General features: G+C 37.6%; 1 protein-coding gene across 1 annotated transcript in view; it reads left to right on the forward strand.

The window, feature by feature from the left end:
• The first annotated feature begins 16,701 nt into the window (after positions 1 to 16,701).
• The window catches only part of ROBO1 (roundabout guidance receptor 1), a 1,175,986-nt gene continuing 1,172,912 nt past the window's right edge, over positions 16,702 to 19,775 (forward strand). The window contains exon 1 of the mRNA XM_026457249.2: positions 16,702 to 16,951. The gene's annotated coding sequence lies outside the window, so the exon portion shown is untranslated. The remainder of the gene's footprint in view (positions 16,952 to 19,775) is intronic.

A 19,775-nucleotide genomic window follows, 5' to 3' on the forward strand; every position in this document is an offset into this window, starting at 1 on the left:
TGCCTTTTTTTTTTTTTTTTTTTTTTTTTTTGAGACGGAGTCTCGCTCTGCGGCCCAGGCTGGAGTGAGCGGCGCCATCTTGGCTCCCTGCAAGCTCCGCCCCCCGGGTTCCCACCATTCTCCTGCCTCCGCCTCCCGAGTAGCTGGGACCACAGGCGCCGCCACCTCGCCCGGCTAATTTTTTTGTATTTTTAGTAGAGACGGGGTTTCATCATGTTAGCCAGGATGGTCTCGATCTCCTGGACTCATGATCTGCCCACCTCGGCCTCCCAAAGTGCTGGGATTACAGGCGTGAGCCACCGCGCCCGGCCTCCTCTGCCTTTTATTTGTTTTCTTTCTTACTGCCTGTCTCATCCTAATAGAATATAAACCAGGTAGGGCAGGACATATGCAGGTTTCCTTGATATGATAACGACAAAGATTACCAAAGCACTGGGCAGTTGTATGAATTTATAAATCTTCTGGGAAGACCCAGTTTTTTCCTCAGATAGGTAGATTCATTTCAAAATGAAAACAAATGTTATTTTCACTAATATATGACTATCGTACTGGATTTGTGTATAGTGGGTAATGTTCTACAGTGTGTACCCCATGCTAGGAGGAGAGAATACATTGGGTCTGGCATTATTAAGCAACTCTATGTACTGGTCTGCCATTTTTATAGAATATTAATCATTATAGGGGCACAAAGTATCTTTTCTTGGCTCACAAAAATGATCTGAATCTGCTTTTACATTATAGAAACCCAGTTTCTTCAATATTGTCAGCATATTTTATTTTTTTGGCTCTCTTTACCCTACTATTCATTCTCCTCTGAAAACATCCCAGGTATTAATGTGCCACATATGGAAATTATTCAGTGGTCTAAAAACAGAGGAAAGCAAAATTATGAATATCATCACTCTGCTTCCTTGGAAAAATAGAAATTTCTAACCTTGATGGAAAATTCACATTGATTCTGTCATGATTTTACACTTAATGGGAAAAATAGAGACACTGATCTCATTATTCCCAATAACTGAAATTTTACATAGGTTTTACAACATGTTAGGAATATTTTTATACAAGTTTTCTAATATCCACTAGACTTTTCAGTTTACTTACCCATTAAGCAATAGTATTATCTAGTAGATAATTAATGAATTTGGAATTTTAAATACCAAATTTTAAATTCCAAGTTTAAAATGTTTTAGGTTTGTTGAATAGCTTTTCACAGTTAAAGAAAGAAATACAAAGTTGAAAACATTAAATTTTATACTTAAATTTGAAAATGATCTCACAATATTGGACACCCATGCCATTTATAGTTTTAGGTCAGATTTTGGATTTGAATAATATTCCTAAACTCTGTGTAACCAACTGTGTGATAGACGAGGAAAGAGGCTCATGAGATTAAATTACTTATCCAAGATCTGATAGCAGCAGAACCAGTAGAAGGGTTCCAGGCTTCTGATTTACAGTCTGTTTCTTCTTCAGTTACACTGTGTTGTTTCATATCCAAGAAGGATGATCCAACAAACAGAAAATGAGATGATCGAGAAAGTCTACTGCATATTTTCACTGGGAGCAATCAAATGATGTAGTGTAAACATAGTAGTGTTTAAAGCCTGAAGACATGGCATCAGCATCCTATTCTGCCATCGACTGAGTGGCACTAGACAAGCTACTTAATTTCTTTAAACTGAAGCTTCTTTAAAAAGTGGGAGTGACAGGTAAGAAAATGTATAGGTACATTTTTAAAACTTTAGTGTATTACCAGTTGGTTTTGTTTTAGATTTTTTTGTTTGCTTTTTAGCAGCCTTGTTTTGTTTTACTCCACATATAATGTCAGATAAATCCTTTCATACTTCTGGATAAAACTCTTCATGACAAAAAATATTATCAGATTATTTAGAGTAAAATTTTGTATTTATTCACTTCTTCTGGGGACTATGTTCTTCCAAATGATCTATTTTTACAATGAATGGTTAATGTTCATCAAATGCATAGATTCCGCCTTTTAAATCAGTTTGAATACAATCAAATAAACCAAAATATATAAGTTGTTAATAAAGAAATTCATAAAATAGAATGCATGTTGCAGAATCATTTTTACAGCTACCAGTTCTATGGGATAATATGCAGAGAAAAAAATTTTATGTTAACTTTCAGTTGTTTACTTTCAGATAAATTGTTACTTTTTTTTACTTGTGTAAGACATCTTAAAAATAGACCAAACTAGGGAGATAAAAGGAACCTTTACTGAGTTTTAAGTTGGTTTGCAAATCAATGAACTATGTCATTATTATTCCAATATTACAGAACGATGTTTATTTGGAAGTCATAAATTTGAATATCTTTCTTCCTAAAGACTTCTTAATTCATAAAACTATTATTTTAAATAATATAGAAATAAGAGTGATACAATTACAAAAGTTATTGAAGTAAGATCTGGAAGAAGTCCATTTTCAGGGTTCCAGTTTAGTGTCATATTAACTCTTCTCTAAAAAGGGAAAATATAAAAGCTGGAAGCCAGTGAATGATATGCATTAAAGACTTTGTGCTGGCAGGATAGGAGCTATTAGATCATAATGTCCATAATTTCATGAATATAGAATTGTTTCCTATACCATTACCCACTTCTTTGTCTGGTCTACATAAATGGCTCAAGCAAAGGGGCCTTTTACTACATCCCAAGGAAACAATTCTTCAGCCTAATAGACCTAACAAGGCTGCCTTTTCTATGACAGTTACTCACAAATTTCCTGCACTCAATTTCATCCCATTACTTCTGGTTATTTTCTCTTGACTAACCTAAAATTTTCTCCTCTCCCCCACCGCCCCACCTCTTTTTTTATCCTAGGTATGCTTTCAAGTGAATGGGTTTCCCATTAGTCTTTTCACCAAATTAAATGGATACTGTCTTTTAATCTCTGTCCATTAATCATTTCATTTAGACGCTTAATCATTTGCATTGTTCCTTCCTGAAGTTTCATTTGTTTGCTTTTTTCTCACACTGGAAAATCTGTGTTTCTTTTATGTACTGTGGACATTTTTGTAAGAAATTTAACTAATATTATTTCTGACTAGCCTAATCTCACCTCCCAGAGATGATTCTTTTATGTTATCTTCCACAGCATTTATGCCTAGGTTTTACTTTACTAACTACACAATTAATTATGCACTCTGTAGGGTTGTTTTTTTTACTTGATGATGTTATTTTTAGACGTTTCTTAAAAAGATATATTGTTTTTCTCCATTTTGTGGCTGTTACTGCTATGTATAGTTAATTTTTAAAAGCAAATGGGTTTTTATAACCTTCGTCAGGAATTAGGCTTACATAAACCCCAGAAAGAAATGTTACACCCCACACTTAATAATGGAGCTGTAGTGTTTGTCAGAATTCTTTCTGTAGCAAGACCTCCCCCTTTTAGTTACTGAATATACTCAGCCTTTCCAACTGAGAACAGTTTCAAGAGAACTAAAACATGCTTAGCCACAGTATCTATTAACTCACACCCTATCATGTATTGTATTGTTACTCAAAATTAGAGATTCATTTAATTTGATGAAGTTAATTTCCAGATAAAATGCAAATTTTTTAAAGTGGACTGACAAAAAAAGGAAAACCATGAAGTATTTATCAGATGAAATATTTAATTTTCAATAGAGAACTCATAGCTCCCAATGAGAATGAGATGCACAGTAGTGTGTTAAGATAGCTTGGTAGGAAATTGTTGTAGCTTGGTAGGACTATTCCAATCTTGGCTACTGTCTTTCCTTTCATGGAAAAAGAAGGAACTCTGGACAACCCAGAACTCAGAGGCTCAGAGACATTGAGAAACATGGACAAGAATAAACACTGAAAGATAGAACCTACATTGAAATAAATAATGTAAGGCTTTGTTTTTTTCTGGTGAATCTTCCATATGCATTCACACAGTATATTATATCTTTGCGAATATAGTAATGTCAACTACATGAATTCAACCTGATGTAGACTGCAGTATGAACCATATCCTTCCTGGATCACGAAAGAAAACAGAACTCAGGTAATATGGTTTGGCTCTGTGTCCCCACCCAACTCTCATTTTGTAGCTCCCATATTTCTCACATGTTGTGGGAGCAACCTAGTGGGAGATGACTGAATCATGAGGGCAGGTATTTTCCAGGCTGTTCTTGTGTTAGTAAATGGGTCTTATGAGATCTGATGGTTTTTTAAAAAATGGGAGTTTCCCTGCACCAGCTCTTTTTTTGCCTGCTGCCATCTATGTAAGATGTGACTTGCTGCTCCTTGCCTTCTGCCACAATTGTGAGGCATCCCCAGCCATGTGGAACTGTAAGTCCAATTAAACCTCGTTCTTTTGTAAATTTCCCAGTCTCAGTTATGTCTTTCTCAGCAGTGTGAAAATCAGCTAATACAGTAAATTGGTATCAGCAGTGGGGGGCTGCAGAAAATATACCTAAAAATGTGGAAGCAACTTTGGAACTGGGTAACAGGCAGAGGTTGGATCAATTTGGAGGGCTCTAGAAGAAAACAGGTAAATATGGGAAAGTTTAGAACTCCCTAGAGACTTGTGCAATGGCTTTGACCAAAATGCTGATAATGATATTGACAATGAAATCCAGGCTTAGGTGGTCTCAGATGGAGGTAAGGAACTTGTTGGGAACTGGAGCAAAGGTGATTCTCGCTATGTTTTAGCAAAGAGGCTGGTGGCATTTTGCCCCATCCTACAGATTTTTGGAACTTTGAACTTGAGAGATGATTTAGGGTATCTAGCAGAAAAACTTTCTAAGCAGCAAAGCATTCAAGAGGTGACTTGGGTGCTGTTAAAAGCATTCTGTTTTAAAAAGGAAACAGAGCATAAAAGTTCAGAAAATTTGCAGCCTGATGATGCAGTAGAAAAAAATTATTTTGATGAGAAATTCAAGCTGGCTGCAGAAATTTGCATAAATAACAAGGAGCCAAATGTTAATCCCCAAGACAATGGGAAAAATGTCTCCAGGGTATGTCATAGGTTTTCACGGCAATCCGTCCCATCATGGACCCAGAAGCCTAGAAGGAGTAAATGGGTTGTGGCTTCAGAGGGTGCAAGCCTAAAGCTTTGGCAGCTTCCATGTGATGTTGAGCCTGCCAGTGCACAAAAGCCAACATTTGGATTTTGAAAGCCTCTGCCTACATTTCAGAGGATTTGTGGAAATGCTTGGATGTCCAGGCAGAAGTTTGCTGCAGGGGCAGGGCTCTCATGGAGAACCTCTGCTAGGGCAGTGTGTAAGGGAAATGTGGGGTTGGAGCCCCCACACAGTATCCCTACTGGTGCACCACCTAGTGGAGATGTGAGAAGAGGGTCACCATCCTCCAGACCCCAGCAGGTAAATCCACCGACAGTTTGCGATGTTCACCTGGAAAAGCCAGAGACACTCAATGCCAGCCCATGAAAGGAGCCAGGAGGGAGGCTGTACCCTGCAAAGCCAAGGGGCGAAGCTGCCCAAGACTATTGAAATCTACATCTCACATCAGCATGTCCTAGATATAAGACATGGAGTCAAAGGAGATCATTTTGAAGCTTTAAGATATGACTGCCCTGCTGGATTTTGGATTTTCATGGGGCCTGTAGCTCCTTTGTTTTGGCCAACTTATCCCATTTGGAATGCCTGTATTTACCCAATGCCTGCACTCCCATGATATCTAGGAAGTAGTTAACTAGCTTTTGATTTTACAGGCTCACAGGTGGAAGGGACTTGCCCTATCTTGAATGAGACTTTGGATTCTGGACTCAAGTTAATGCCGAAAGGAGTTGAGGGGTGTAATGATATGGTTTGACTGTGTCCCCAGCCAAATCTCATCTTTTAGCTCCCATAATTCCCAGGTATTGTCGAAGAGACCCGGTGGGAGATGACTGAATCATGGGGGCAGATCTTTCCCATGCAGTTTTTGTGATAATGAATGGGTCTCATGAGATCTGATGGTATTAAAAAACCAGAGTTTCTCTGTATAAGCTCTTTTTTAATTTGCCTGCTGCCATCCATGTAAGATGTGACTTGCTCCTTGTTGTCTTCCACCATGATTGTGAGGCATCCCCAGCCATGTGGAACTGTAAGTCCAATTAAACCTCTTTCTTTTGTAAATTGCCCAGTCTTAGGTAGGTCTTTATCAGCAGAGTGAAAAAAGACTAATACATAAGGTTCATCCAATGATTCTATATTAACTCTATAAAATAGAATTTCCTTTATGGTAAGCCACAGGAAAAATATAAATACATTTATCAGTGAGATTTTAGTGAAGTGATTTGTTTTCATATATTAGAATGCCATATAACTTGAAAGAGGGAAAATATAATTCAGCATATGGGATTTCAGATACAACTGAATTGTTGATAAAGGCTTACTATTATTTATGTTGGGCAAAGTTAGTTCTCAAATTTTGCTGACAAATTCTACACTGCTGACCCTGATAATAATGGCAAAACATCATAAGATTTTTTTTCCTGATTATATGCCTTTCCATAACTATAGTTAAAATACAAATGTCCAACAAAAAAGTCATTTATATTTGAAAATTTAATTTGCTATTTATGCTTTATGCTAGTTCATAAATCATTAATCAATATCTTTGTGGAAATGATATTTATTATTGATTTTTGCAGCATCCTTGTAAGCACCATGTTTCTATGAGATGTCTGATTGAATGATTTTCTATAACTTTTGCTTTACTTGTACTCAATAATGAAACATATACTTTCACAGTAATACAGATGCATAAAAACTCTTGGCATGAGTTATTTGGTTGTGTCTACTAAACATTGTGTTTAAAACTTTGCAATACAAGCAAAGTAATTAGTGGTCATATTTTGGCAAGATTTATTATTCATAAGCTGCATCTATTTCCAGTACAAGTTTCCATTATCTGCTAGGTGCTTTAAGGTTTGTTTTTGATCCTTCATAATACATCAATCATTTTCTTCTATTTTTGAGGTTTGACTTAGCGATTCCTAATGGGACATTAATAAGTGTATTATTCTAAAATTTGGTGAATTTGGTTTTCATGTAAATTGTTAATTTGATAGGTTAATTTTATCTTTTATATCAGCAATGTCATTGTTTTTGTTTGCTTTTCTGATTCTTTTTGAGTAAATATTCAATATAGTCTATAAAATTATTTCTGGGAATTTCTTCCTGTATCTAAATAAAAATATTATAGCTGTCATATTACCAGTGTTTTATAATCAATTGAATGATTTTTTTTTTTCTACTACATTCTGTACAGGAAAACTAAATGTGAAAATTCAAGGCTAAGCTCAAATTAGTTAGCATGCATTGTGGCCCCTACATTCCACTGAGTTAGTGTTTCTGTTATAGATGTTGTCCTTTCAATAAAGACTCTAAATCGAAACTTCAAATTCCATCAATTCTTAAATTACTTGTAAGAGGAATAAAGGCTATTTTTGTGTGGGGACCACTGTCTTTATAGCTATGTAGATGTAGTCATGGGGACACTACATGTCAACTCCTTCTGGAGTAGTTACTGAAGTTAAAAGAATTTAGCCGCGGCGCGGTGCCCCATGCCTGTAATCCCAGCACTTTGGAGGCAGAGGTGAGCAGATCACGAGGTCAGGAGATCGAGACCATCCTGGCTAACACAATGAAACCCCGTCTCTACTTTTACAAAACAAAACTACGCGGGCGTGGTGGCTGTGCCTGTGGTCCCAGCTCCTCGGGAGGCGGAGGCAGGAGAATGGCGGGAACCCGGGGGGCGGAGCTTGCAGGGAGCCAAGATGGCGCCGCTCACTCCAGTCTGGGCCACAGAGCCAGCTCCGTCTCAAGAAAAAAAAAAGAGAATCTAATTTCTGGTTTTCCAGCGAGTACTAACCAGGACCAACCCTGCTTACCTTCTAAGAGGAGATCAAGGGCTCTCGGTATGGTATATTTGTAGACAGTAAGGAAATCATGGTATTTGCAGTAAAAATAACAGTGGAAGACATTATGCTAAGTGAAATAAGCCAGTCACAGAAGGACGAATACTGAATGATACAACTTATATGGGGAATCTAAAACAGTGACAATCATGGAAGCAAAGAGTAGAATAGTGTTTGTCAGGGGTTAGCATGAGGGGAAGTGGGGAGGTATTAGTCAAGGGGTAGAGTTTCAGTTATGCAAGATGGCTAAGTTCTTGAACTCTACTGCACAGTATAGGGCCTATAGTTAACAATACTGTATTGTATATTTAAAAAATTTCTAAGGGGGTACTTGTGTTAATTTTTCTTATCACACACACATACACATACAAATAATGATAATAAATAAGGAAAGCAGGTGGACATTTTTGGAGGTGATGGCTCTATTTATGACAGACTGTGGTGATGGTTTTATGGGTATATCCTCATCTCCAAACTCATCAGGTCGTGTGCATTACATAAGAATAGCTTTTTATGTGTCAATTATTCTTCAATAAAGTACTTTTTAAAAATCAAATCTAGTTTCTCCAATTCCATACTGTGTTAGTTAGGTTTTCCTATATTACGTTGTAGTAACTGATGTCCCTGAAGTTTCAGGTGCTTACCTGAGTATAGATTTATTTCTCCCTCTTTCAATGTCCATTGTGGGTCACCTGCGGCTTTATTCCTTGTCATCTTTAACCAAACCCTGATCAACTGGGTAGTCTCTAGTGGAAAGACAATCTATCATCTGGTAATGGAAAAATATGTTAAGCCACACGCTAGTCTTAAAAAAATCTGCCAAAATGTCATTGGCCATAGCTATTCACATAAAGATATGTGACCTTTTTGAAAGGGAAGGCACCAGAGGCCACACTTCTTATCCTCCTTTTTCTTAGGTGCCTGAACTACTGACGCTTCCCTTCTACGTAAAATAATACTAGATGTTCAAACAGAGAGGGATAAGCTAATTCTCCTATTCAGTGAAGATTTTTAACGTTTAGTTCATTGAATAATGTGATAAACACTCAACTGGACATTTCTGCAATATAAAATACTATGTATAGGATATTATTATTTTTTATAGTTTTTTTCCATCTCACCATAATTTAATGTTGATTCTGCATCCATAACTCTGGAATTTATTCATTATGTAAAAGTGTCAAAGAAGAGTTTTCTTTGCATTATGCATAAAGTGAGTGCATGTAAAAATACATATAAACTTTTTCTAATTAGAAATTATTCTGGTTGAAAGTAATAAACTACCTGTTTCAAATCACAAAGTTCACTAAACTTATCTTGTTGAAGAACTTTATCTCTGTGTCTTAAAAAGTATGTCTTCTTTGAATCACCATTTCATGCCAGGAATTTGCAGAGCTTTATCATACTTTATGCCATCATTATTAAGTACCTGGCAAAAGAACATGTTTAGCCTATTTTGTATGTTTCATTGAATGATATAGTCCATATTGTGAGTCGCTTATATTGTACTCTTTACCTTTCTTCTCCTCATTTCTTCCTTTATTTTTTGCATAATTGGAATTCAAAAGTTTTCATAGATGAATCATGACCACGCAGCTTAATTTCATCAAGCAACTGTAGTCCAAATATACATTGGATTTTGTCACTTTGCTGAGATTTTAAGGGTACTTAGCTTTGAAAAGTTTCTATTATATTCAATATAGGACTGTCCACTGGCAATATCATTTTATTTCTTTACATAAATAAGAATCATAGAATTTTAGACTCAAAAGGTAGCAGAGTAATATTTGCTTTGTGTCTTTTTTATCATCTGTATGTGACAACTCTTAAAATATTAAAAGTTAGTTATCATCTTTTCAAAGAATATTTTCCTTGGTTAAATAACTTTATTTTCTTTATTCTTGTTCATATGCCAGTATCAGATTCATCACTATCTAGGTTTTGGCCCTGCTCGTTAGTCCCTAGTTTCCTTCTCTCTCTCTCACTTTCTCTCTCTTTCCTTTTTTTCTTCTTTCTTTAATATAAGGCCTGGAATTTGATACACTCTGTCTTTTGTAATTGCAACCTAATAGGTTTGTTAGCTCTCCTAGCGTGCCATTAGGTTGTGCTGAGTTTGAAGTTGGTTGAACTCAATAAGTGGTTTAATATTGATCTCTGAACTTATTTTTCAAATATTCTGTTGCTCAATATTCGATTTCAGCTTTCATCTTTTTCTCTGTTGATGCATCTTTTTTTCTAAATTTTTAATTGCATTTTCATATTCAGTTTGTGTTCTAAGATATTGGCTCTCCCTCTCAGCTGTATCGCAACTGTGTACTTCATGAAGATTCCTTCACTGATAACGATATTAAACTTCACAGGATCAAGTACACAGGCTTGTGTCAGGCCTTTGGAGGTCCCTCTTCAGGTTGGCATTGAAGGGTCAGCACAGGAAATCTACTGGTTTAATTAACTACAAATCCAACACCTAAGTGTACTAGCATCCAGCCAGTTTTTCTCTACTTTGTATATCATGAAATGATGAAAGCCCTTGTCAAATGCTTAGCTGAAATCAAGATAAACTGCTTCGAAGACATGGTCAAGATCTAAAAGTTAACTTAGTACAAATAGAAAGTGTTGCTACATGCATCTCCTACTCAGTAAGCCCGTGACCTTTCTCTTTACCCTAAAATGCCCAATTGTTGAAGGATATTTTTAAGAAGCCATTCTTTAAATTTCCCAGTTATTGTATTATTCTTACATATTACTTTTTTCCCCATTTAACTTTTGTTAAAAACTGGTACAGTTTTATGCCTCCTTATAAAGTTTCTAAAAAGTATAAAAGTGAGATTTGGTGATCATCTTTGCAATTTGCACAGATGGATATATAAAATGTTGGTGCTAAATAATCAAGTGCACTTAAAATAACTAAGTGCTTTTCTAACACTGGTTAATGTATAGAGTTTACAAAATTGTATTGTATTCTCACAATAGTAAGATTTTATTAGCACATTAGCGAGCAGTAATCTGAGGCTCAGAAGGCTAGTGAATTTCTAGGGTATAGAAATAATAGGAGATTAAAATATGTGTTTATTTAGTATTACTATTTGCTTTTAACTTTCGTATTTAATGGTAACATTTATACATATGCCTTGTGAAATAGTAAACGCATACAAAACAGGAAAAAAACTCATCCTTAATTGCAACACACAGATATTACTGGTTGTTAATATGTTTAATCTCTCCTCTCCTCAATTATGAATACTGAAGCCCCTTCAAATTTAGAAGGAGATTGGAAGTTTCCATTTGCAGATATCTGTTAACTTTAAACCATCTCTCTCAGAAGTCGGTTATAGAGACTGTATTCTGATACTCCAAGTATCATTTTTTTCAGTGTGGGCTAATCTTTATTTTTAAAATGTGTTGCTGCCATTCTATTTTTACTTTTTTGTATCAATTTGACTTCTTGTAAAAATTTAATTTTTAGGACCTCCGCCCTGAAAAACCCATGTCCCATTTTAAAAGTGCTGGGTTTAAACACTATTTTGAAAATATTTAAGGTTGTTCTTTAACTATACTTAATACTATTGCATTACTAAAATAGTCACAGCCATTTTCTGCCATCAACTTCAGAGCTATAATCTGCTTTTAACCTACTCTCCCAATTATGTATCTCTGTCGTCTATCTACCTATTTAATCTTAAGCTACTATTATCTACCAACTGAGTCATAAAATTGATAAATAAATTGTGTTTATCAAGAAAACAAACCAGTCAGTAAGAAGAAAACTGACTTGTTGGGCAAAGTGTTGTTCTGATATTTAGACTAAAAACCACTAAAGTTTGATTCTCTGTCTCTAAACATGATGTACACCGATTGTGTACAATTAATGTTGCTTAAGAAAAAAGTCTGTTTCTGAGGGGAATGGCAAGGGAGAGTATTGTAAGAGTGATGAAGAAAGGAGAAAGAAGCACAATTATATTTTCAGGTGAACTTTCTATTATTAATTTCTCAGGATAGGAAACACCAAATATATTTACTATTATTTAATATTAAAATTTATTTTCCTCAATCCCTCCCTTATTAGAGGCTGACTCTACTGTATTCATTTATCTTTGCTATTAAATAAAAATAATGGTTGTTCATAATTTCTATAGCAGCTTTATCTATTTTATGTGTCCTATAGAATTCCATAAAAAGGAGATTTAATATTCACAATGTAGCAGGATGAGCCGTGGACAAGAACCCCTCAGACACCGAGTTGTAGAAGGAAAGGGCTTTATTCAGCTGGGAGCATTGGCGGACTCAAGTCTCCCAAAACCAAGCTCCTGGAGTGAGCAATTCCTGCCCCTTTTAAGGGCTTACAACTCTAAGGGGGTCCGTGTGAGAGGGTCATGATCCGTTGAGCAAGCAGGGGATACATGACTGGGGGCTGCATGCACCAGTAATCAGAACGGAACATAAGAAGACAGGGCTTTTCATGATGCTTTCCATACAATGTCGGGAATCTACAGATAACACAAGCAGTCAGGTTGGGGCTGATCTTTATCTACCAGGCCCAGGGCAGTGCTGGGCTCTCTACCTGTGGATTCCATTTCTGCCTTTTCGTTTTTACTTCTTTCTGTGGAGGCAGAAATTGGGCATAAGACAGTATGAGGGGCGGTCTCCTCCCTTAACTAAATGAGTAAGTGACTCTTAACTTTAATGTTAGCTTTTGTAGCTGGTCCAGGACAAAAGCAAATGACATTGTAATATGATTAAATTTAGCTACCTAAGAACTATGATATATGAATAAAAACATAGTTAAAAATAATGTCTGTCTCATTATGCTTTATAAGCAAGTATTTGGGAGTCTTTAAAAGAGATCAAATGAATAGCCTTTAAATATATTAAAATTTGGTTAGATTTCCTTCTAAATAGTGTAACCAGTTGTGTCTTTTGAAGGGCAAACCATGAAATCTGACCATTAACCTTCATATAACATACAGAAAATTGTTGTTCAACTCTTAATTAGTGAGGTAATGGTAACATAATATTGTATATATGTATATTTATATTCATTTATTTGCTTTAACTCAAAATTTATCTGACATTTTACATAGGTGTAAATTTTTTGTCTGTTTTCACAAAAGTTTGTGGAGTTTTTATTCCCAGATTTCTCAGGACAATAGGTAGAAATCTTTTTAAGAACTCCCTATTCAAATTTAAAATTGTCTATTAACATTTTCTCTAATCCCAAAAGTCTATAGTAGATGCCAATCCTATTTCATGTTTGTGTTGTTTTACCAAAGTATTTTACTTCCACACTTTTATTGTCAACTTTTATCTTGTTTGCTTTATAATCTTGTTTATAGTAGAAAATATCCTCTTCTAGCCTCTTTCCTTGCCAATTTTTATTAGAATTTTAATATGAGCATTCCGTTCATGGTGATCATCTTATCCAAATCACTGTGCCATGAAGTTCTCATCCCTTCCATTTAGTGTCAAATTTAGTTGACCTTTTTGAAGTTCCATCTTTCTTCTCAGACTTATCATCTTAATATAGATATTTTTAACACTTGAGCTTGTATTTTCTTCACCTTTTATAGCAATTCATAAAGATTAGTTTTTGAGCCATGTATTTACATGTGGTATCTTGCAACTTTCTAAATTATTAAGATGTTTTACTGCATCATTTAATATACCATCACATCTCAATTAGTGATCAGTGTGTGTGTGTGTGTGTGTGTGTGTGTATAAACACACACATATTGCTATGTAGTATTGATTTACACTTCAAAAAATGCCTGTTTAACTGTTAACATTCTTAACTTTGTATTTCTGCTTTCAAAGTATAATTTGAATGTCAGGTAATTTTCCTTTTTATCTGTCAAAATCAAGCATGGATAAATATTCTATTTAAAGCAGATAGATGCATGGATCAATGCCTATGGATTTGAAAATTTTTAAACTATACATATTTCAAAATTACTCAAGACAGAATTTTTTAAATAGCTTGGATAAGTAGCTGAATGTCATTATAGTTCATTAAGTCTCATCAAATGGCATGCTATTGCATGTTTACCACCTAAATGTACAAAGGAGGCTGATTGTATTAATGGCAGACAGGCATGTGCCAGGTATGTTTTGCTTTCCAACTTGTATAGATGTTCACATTAACCACAATAAGGCATTGTCATCATGATCCAAGGACATAATGGAAATCAGTTTCTGACATAGCATATATTTGTCCTTGAAAACTGCACTGACAAAATGAAGGGTCCAACAGTACTTCAAATAATAAAGAATAGATCAAGGATATTACTACAGATCTAGGATATATGAAAACTGTTGTGGTTCTAATATGCTTCTTTAAAATATGTTTTGTCTTAGTACCCAAGAAGTAAGGGAAATATATTTGCAACATTTACAACTATATATTTACTATAAATACCTCATATGATAATAATTTGGATAAACAAGTAATTTATTGAAGAGATGTAGAAAACTTTTTAAAAAAGAAATAGTAAGTTAAACCTAAGTTTCTGTTTAGCTTGCTATATTTTTACATCAGCCTTTTATGTAGAAAGTAAAAACTTATCATGAGATTATATAATAAATTTGCTATTAGGTAAGTTTTGTTTTATTTATTTTGATCTGTTCACTATTACTTTTGTCCACTACCAAACTTCCCCATTTAATTATGGTCATAGATAAGCTGCATTGATTTTGCACACAATCTGTCAGCTTCTGTAAAACGCATCTTTTCTCAGTTCTAAAACGATGCCGAACTTTCAACTTGTAGTTGAAAAAAATCATGCAAATGATTTTTTTCAGATCACCTTGTAGAAAGAAGTTGAAACACCAATAATTTACTTGTTTTAGAAAAAAAAATGAATGTCAGTCATCTTCATTCAACTTTGCATGGTCATTATGCTTTTCTTACTCTACTACTCTACGAAATAATAGCTTTTCTTTTACAGATTAAAAAAAACTCCCTTATACCCTTATACTTATACCCTTATACAATATACAAAATATTGCAATGCTTCAATATTTTCATTTTAACTCTATTGTAAATGGAGAAATTATTAACCTGAAATAAAGTGATTGAAGTAACCCTGAATAAAAGTTACTCAAAAGCTATTTCAGTGACACAATAGCAGTGAAGAAATACAACAAATTGACTCTGATGTAATACCAATGATCACGTCTCCTCACTCTGAATTAGTGGTCATGGATATGTTAAAAAATACGTGTTTGGTGCAAACTTTGCAAATACACATAAAAATACTGGATTTTCTAATCCCCGAAAGAAGTTCTCTTCTTTCACCTCTCAGTCGTGTAAGAGTTAATTCTGTTTCCTACAAGGATGCAATCTGTAAGTTAGGTCTGGAAGGCAGCAAAGGCAACCTGGACTTGAAGTTAACACTTCTGTTGTCAAGGGTTACTGATGGGGGAAGGGAAGGGGCTGGAAAGGGAAAGAGTTATGGAAATGAAGAAGGATTGTAGCACACACTACGTAAATTCAAAGGCTATACATGTATTTGGAATCAGATTTCAAGTCTGTTGTATTTTTGCATTGTGTTTTCATTTATTTAGTTTACACATTGGTGGTGAATTTATAGGTTGGTTGATGTTAACCTTATCTGGGGTGTCCCTTTCCAACTATGTTCATTTAGTGGTGCATTACATACATGTAATAATTTTGTAATTAAATTTTAATTTATCATAATTATTTACATCAAAGAACAATAACATTATGTTACTTCCTAAATTGTAATATCAGTAAATATCATATCTAGGATTTTGTGGAAAGTCTATGTCATTTTAATTTAAATGAGGAGTTCTCTTCTCCTCCATAAAATTAAAGACAAAAGAAAACAGCATGTTTAAGACTTCAAATTAATATATATTAAGATTAGCATTTAATATTCTAATTCTTAAACTAACTGGCTTTCCTGATGATGAACTAAAGTGATTTTGCACACTGTTACAGTATTTCAAATTGCTAGTCACCACAGGTCTGCCTCACTTTAAATCTCCTTGTTATGCCAATTTGCATTACTAATGGACTTGCTAAGAGAGAAACTGCAAAAAGAGAATGTAGCAATTAATAGTAAATGCTTGACATACTGTGACATTATAGATACCTTTATGTTGATTTATATTTTTATGCCAATATTTACAAGGCAAATATTTCTGAATTTCTAATTTTGCAAAGTAAAATTGATGCCCATGCCATTGTCATTGATATAATTTTTTTCTGTAGCATTTGATTAATATAACCCGTGTTTTATAATTGGTAGACTCATATTTTGGCTTCTACTATCTACTACCCGTGTAAGATATTTTATCTGGAGTAGCTATGAATTGTAAGGAATACAATTGGGTGCTATGTGTACCTATGTGAAGTGCAGAAGTATTTGATTATATAAAATTTCCTGGATTTATATGAGAATAATGCATAAGAGAGATCAAAAGAGGGTTTTCTTGCCAAAAGTATCTGTGTGAATTTTCCTTCGAAAATGTTCTTTTAAAATCCTTTGTATGATCAAAGGCACTCCACACCGACAATTAAAAGCAGATATGAAATGATAGATCACATGACAGGAGTTAAATGTAAAGGTTTTTTTTTTTCCTCCCCCCTCGGTTAAACATCGCAGCAGGCATTACAATACCAGAGGTAACGAATCAATTAAATCCATTTCCCCCTCGGCGTCTCCAAAGCTGCGTGCCTAGTGTTGCTGTGTAGTTTGGAACCAGAGCAGTAGGACCCAGGGGCCTCCGCAGCCACCAATAGAAGCGCACACTTGGACCTATTTGTATGCAATGCCTTCTGCTCTGCGCATTAATAGTAATACAGATAACGGGTTTGAAAGAATTCTCTACCGAAGAAGGATTGAATTTTTCCAGGGTGCTGATACCGAGAAGAAACCCGACTTCACTCTCTCCCCATCTTCCCACTCTTAGGTCTAAAAGTCTCAGACACCTTTCGCTTGGTTTAAAACTCGGAAAGGTCTCAGTGCACAGCAAAGTTGGAGGGCTGCGTCTGCACGACGGAGCCGCTGGGTTGCTGACAACAGTCTTATCGAAGGGTGAGTCTCGCAAATGGTTGCAAAGGAAGTGACAGCAGGCTCTCGATTTGTGAAAGGGGACACGCTGGGTTTTACACTAGTGGCTGTGGGAGTGCAGAACGGTTGCCGAGAGGACGCTGCAGTTTATCCAGAAACTGTGGCTGATACGCCAGGGTGTTTTGGGGTAGAATCAAAAACCTTCAGGCTAAATCGGAAATTGCAGCCTTGCGGTCGGGAGGGATTCAACAAGTTTTCTGCAGGGATGCGATGTTTGTTTATTCCTTGCAAGTTGTGCAGAGTGTCCGTTCCAGGTAGGCTGCGACTGCTTAACAAAGAAGTTTTGGAATGTGTTTGTTGTGTGTGGCTAGGTAACCCTTGTCTGAGTAGGTTTCGTGCCGCTTTGCGCTTCTTGGGGGCACACAGAGGAATTTCCTCCTGGGAGGCGGCGAGCACCAGCGGTCTCCTGGGCTGGGGCCGGGCAACTTTGCAGCGTCATCTCAGGGTCGCTGACCGCACCGTTGTCAGTGGTGTGAACCGACTGAGGCGTAGACCCCGGCTGGCTGCAGGGAGCTTCCAAACTTTAAAAGCATTCTCAGGAATGGATGAGCGTGGGGGCTTTGAAAATAAGCGTTACTGGGTGGCTTTTGGTAAACTCTTGGCAACATGTAGGCAGTGGGGACTTTTGACACTTGCGATTCCAACCTGCAGGATTTTGCCTGAAAACATGGTGCGGATGTGAAGATGGGAGCTGAAAGCTAAGCCAGCGGGGACTTTATGCGAGGGAGGAAATGAGGGAGGGAAGGAGGAAGAATGAGAGAAGACAGATGAATGAAAAAGGTGCGTCCCATCTTTCACACACAAAAACCACCCGAGTGGGACGAACTAGGAAGCGCTCCAGTTGGTGGCGTTTAGCTGGAAAACGTACTGCAGGGAGGTCCAGGAGCCTCTGCGTTATTGACGAAGCGCCGTGCCCTTCTGGGGCCCCTTCCTGCTCCTCCTCCCCGCCCCCTCTTGCCAGGCCCGCTTCCCCGAGCCCGCGGCTCCAGCGTTGGCGCGGGTGCGGCCGCGCGCGGGGCTCGGTGCCCCAGCTCCGCGAACACAATAGGGGGAAGCAGGCGAGCCCTGCGGGCGGCCGATGCGGAAAGCTCGGCGTGGCTACCCCACTGCGGCAGCCTGCGCTGCCGCTCCACCCCGGACAGCGGCGCTGCAGAGGCGGGTTCTGCCCAGTTGCCAGGCCCCCTGGGGTCTCGGAGGACCGCGTGCAGGGCGCTCACACCTGGCCGCTGAAATCCTGGGATGCCCTTCGAGGAGGCACTGTGTCCCCCGCACATAGGGGGTGGGGAGATGGAACGCTGAGACATCCCACTCCGGCCTGGAGTCGGAGTTTCCACTACTCCAGTATCCTTAGCATGCACCCCCAAGCATCCACAGGACCTGCGCCCCCAAGAGAAAAACGACACGAAGGGGAAAGAAGGGAGATGATGAGGCTGCAAGAGGGGAAGGAAAACAAGCAATCTGGGGCCATTATGGTCAGTGGCCAGGCTTTTCGGGGCTCTTTTAAGTGGATTGATTTAGACGGAGCTTTGAAATGCTGCCCCTGGCCTCTCTGCGACACTAAAGGGGGCAGATTTCCACAAGCAGGAACTCACTGGAGACTCCTTCTGTAGATGAAGGGAGGAAAGGGCAGGGCAGGAGGCTCATTTCACAGGGTAGTTTAACCCTGACCTCAGCACCTCCCACCCTTTCACGCCCCGCCAGGGAGTGCCCCGACCTTGTAAACTCCTCTGTGTCTTCTGCCCTGTGTAAGTGATTTTCATCGAGCTGTTTGTTACAGAGGCCTGTTAAGAGATGGTTGTCTGTTTCCAAGTCGTGGTGGGAGATGGTTTAATTTGGAGGTTGATTGTCAACCCCGGCTGAGCGCGCAGAGGAAGGAGCCTAGACGCAGGACCCTATAGAATGGGCCACTTGCGGTTGTCAGTTACTTGAAGGCTACATATCAAAGGAAATGCTTTGAGCACCTGGGGGAAGACGGTGCCATTTCATTTTTTTCCTCGCTTTCCATGCGCCTCCTTTATTGTGGTTGTTTGGGAACTAGGATATAATAATAACAAAAAAAAAAATGTTGAAAATCCAATGATTTATTTGGAAGCCTCATAACTGGGTTTTCAGGCCCAAACTTTTATGCTCCTAGCACCTATTGTTTTGAAAGCCTCAGTTTGCCACCTTAAAACCTGCTTCTCTGCTATATCTTGAGGAGGCACTGGTAACTTTCAAAGGCAATCCGTAAGCATGCATCATGTTGATTTTATTAAAGGGAAGAAGCAGGGTTGGTAAATGTTCCATCAATTTTTGCCCTTCCAATATCGGCCTCCATCCCCCCCAAAAAGGAAGACGAAGCAGCAGCAGCTCAGAGCAGATATCTAGTTGGTAAGAGGACTTTGTTTCTTAGGGACCTATACCTCTCCCATGAGGGACAAAGATTAGGAGTATCTAAGGAGTGGGGGCATTCACTCATATTGCTGCCATGGTCTTTGGACTTCCTTTCACCTTTTCCCACATATCTTCCTACTCCATGCCTCTTCCAATTTAGCCCTGTAGGATCTGCAGAATTGAAGCGCCAGGAGACAGCTGCACATCCCTGGTGGAGGCTTTTGCTTCAGAAAACAGCTGTTAATTACATGTTTGTTGTATTTTCCTATTTACTTCCTTTTACTTCCCTTCCCGTCCCTTACCCTGTCCTTGAACCAGTGTTACCATCTTCTGGGCTCTACTCGATGAAGGTTAGTGATTTCCAGTGATATAGCACTGAGCTGAGCATGGGAGGAGGGCAGAGACCCAACAGCTG

Source organism: Piliocolobus tephrosceles, chromosome 2 (assembly GCF_002776525.5).
Source record: "Piliocolobus tephrosceles isolate RC106 chromosome 2, ASM277652v3, whole genome shotgun sequence".
In the NCBI taxonomy this organism is placed as follows: domain Eukaryota; kingdom Metazoa; phylum Chordata; class Mammalia; order Primates; family Cercopithecidae; genus Piliocolobus; species Piliocolobus tephrosceles.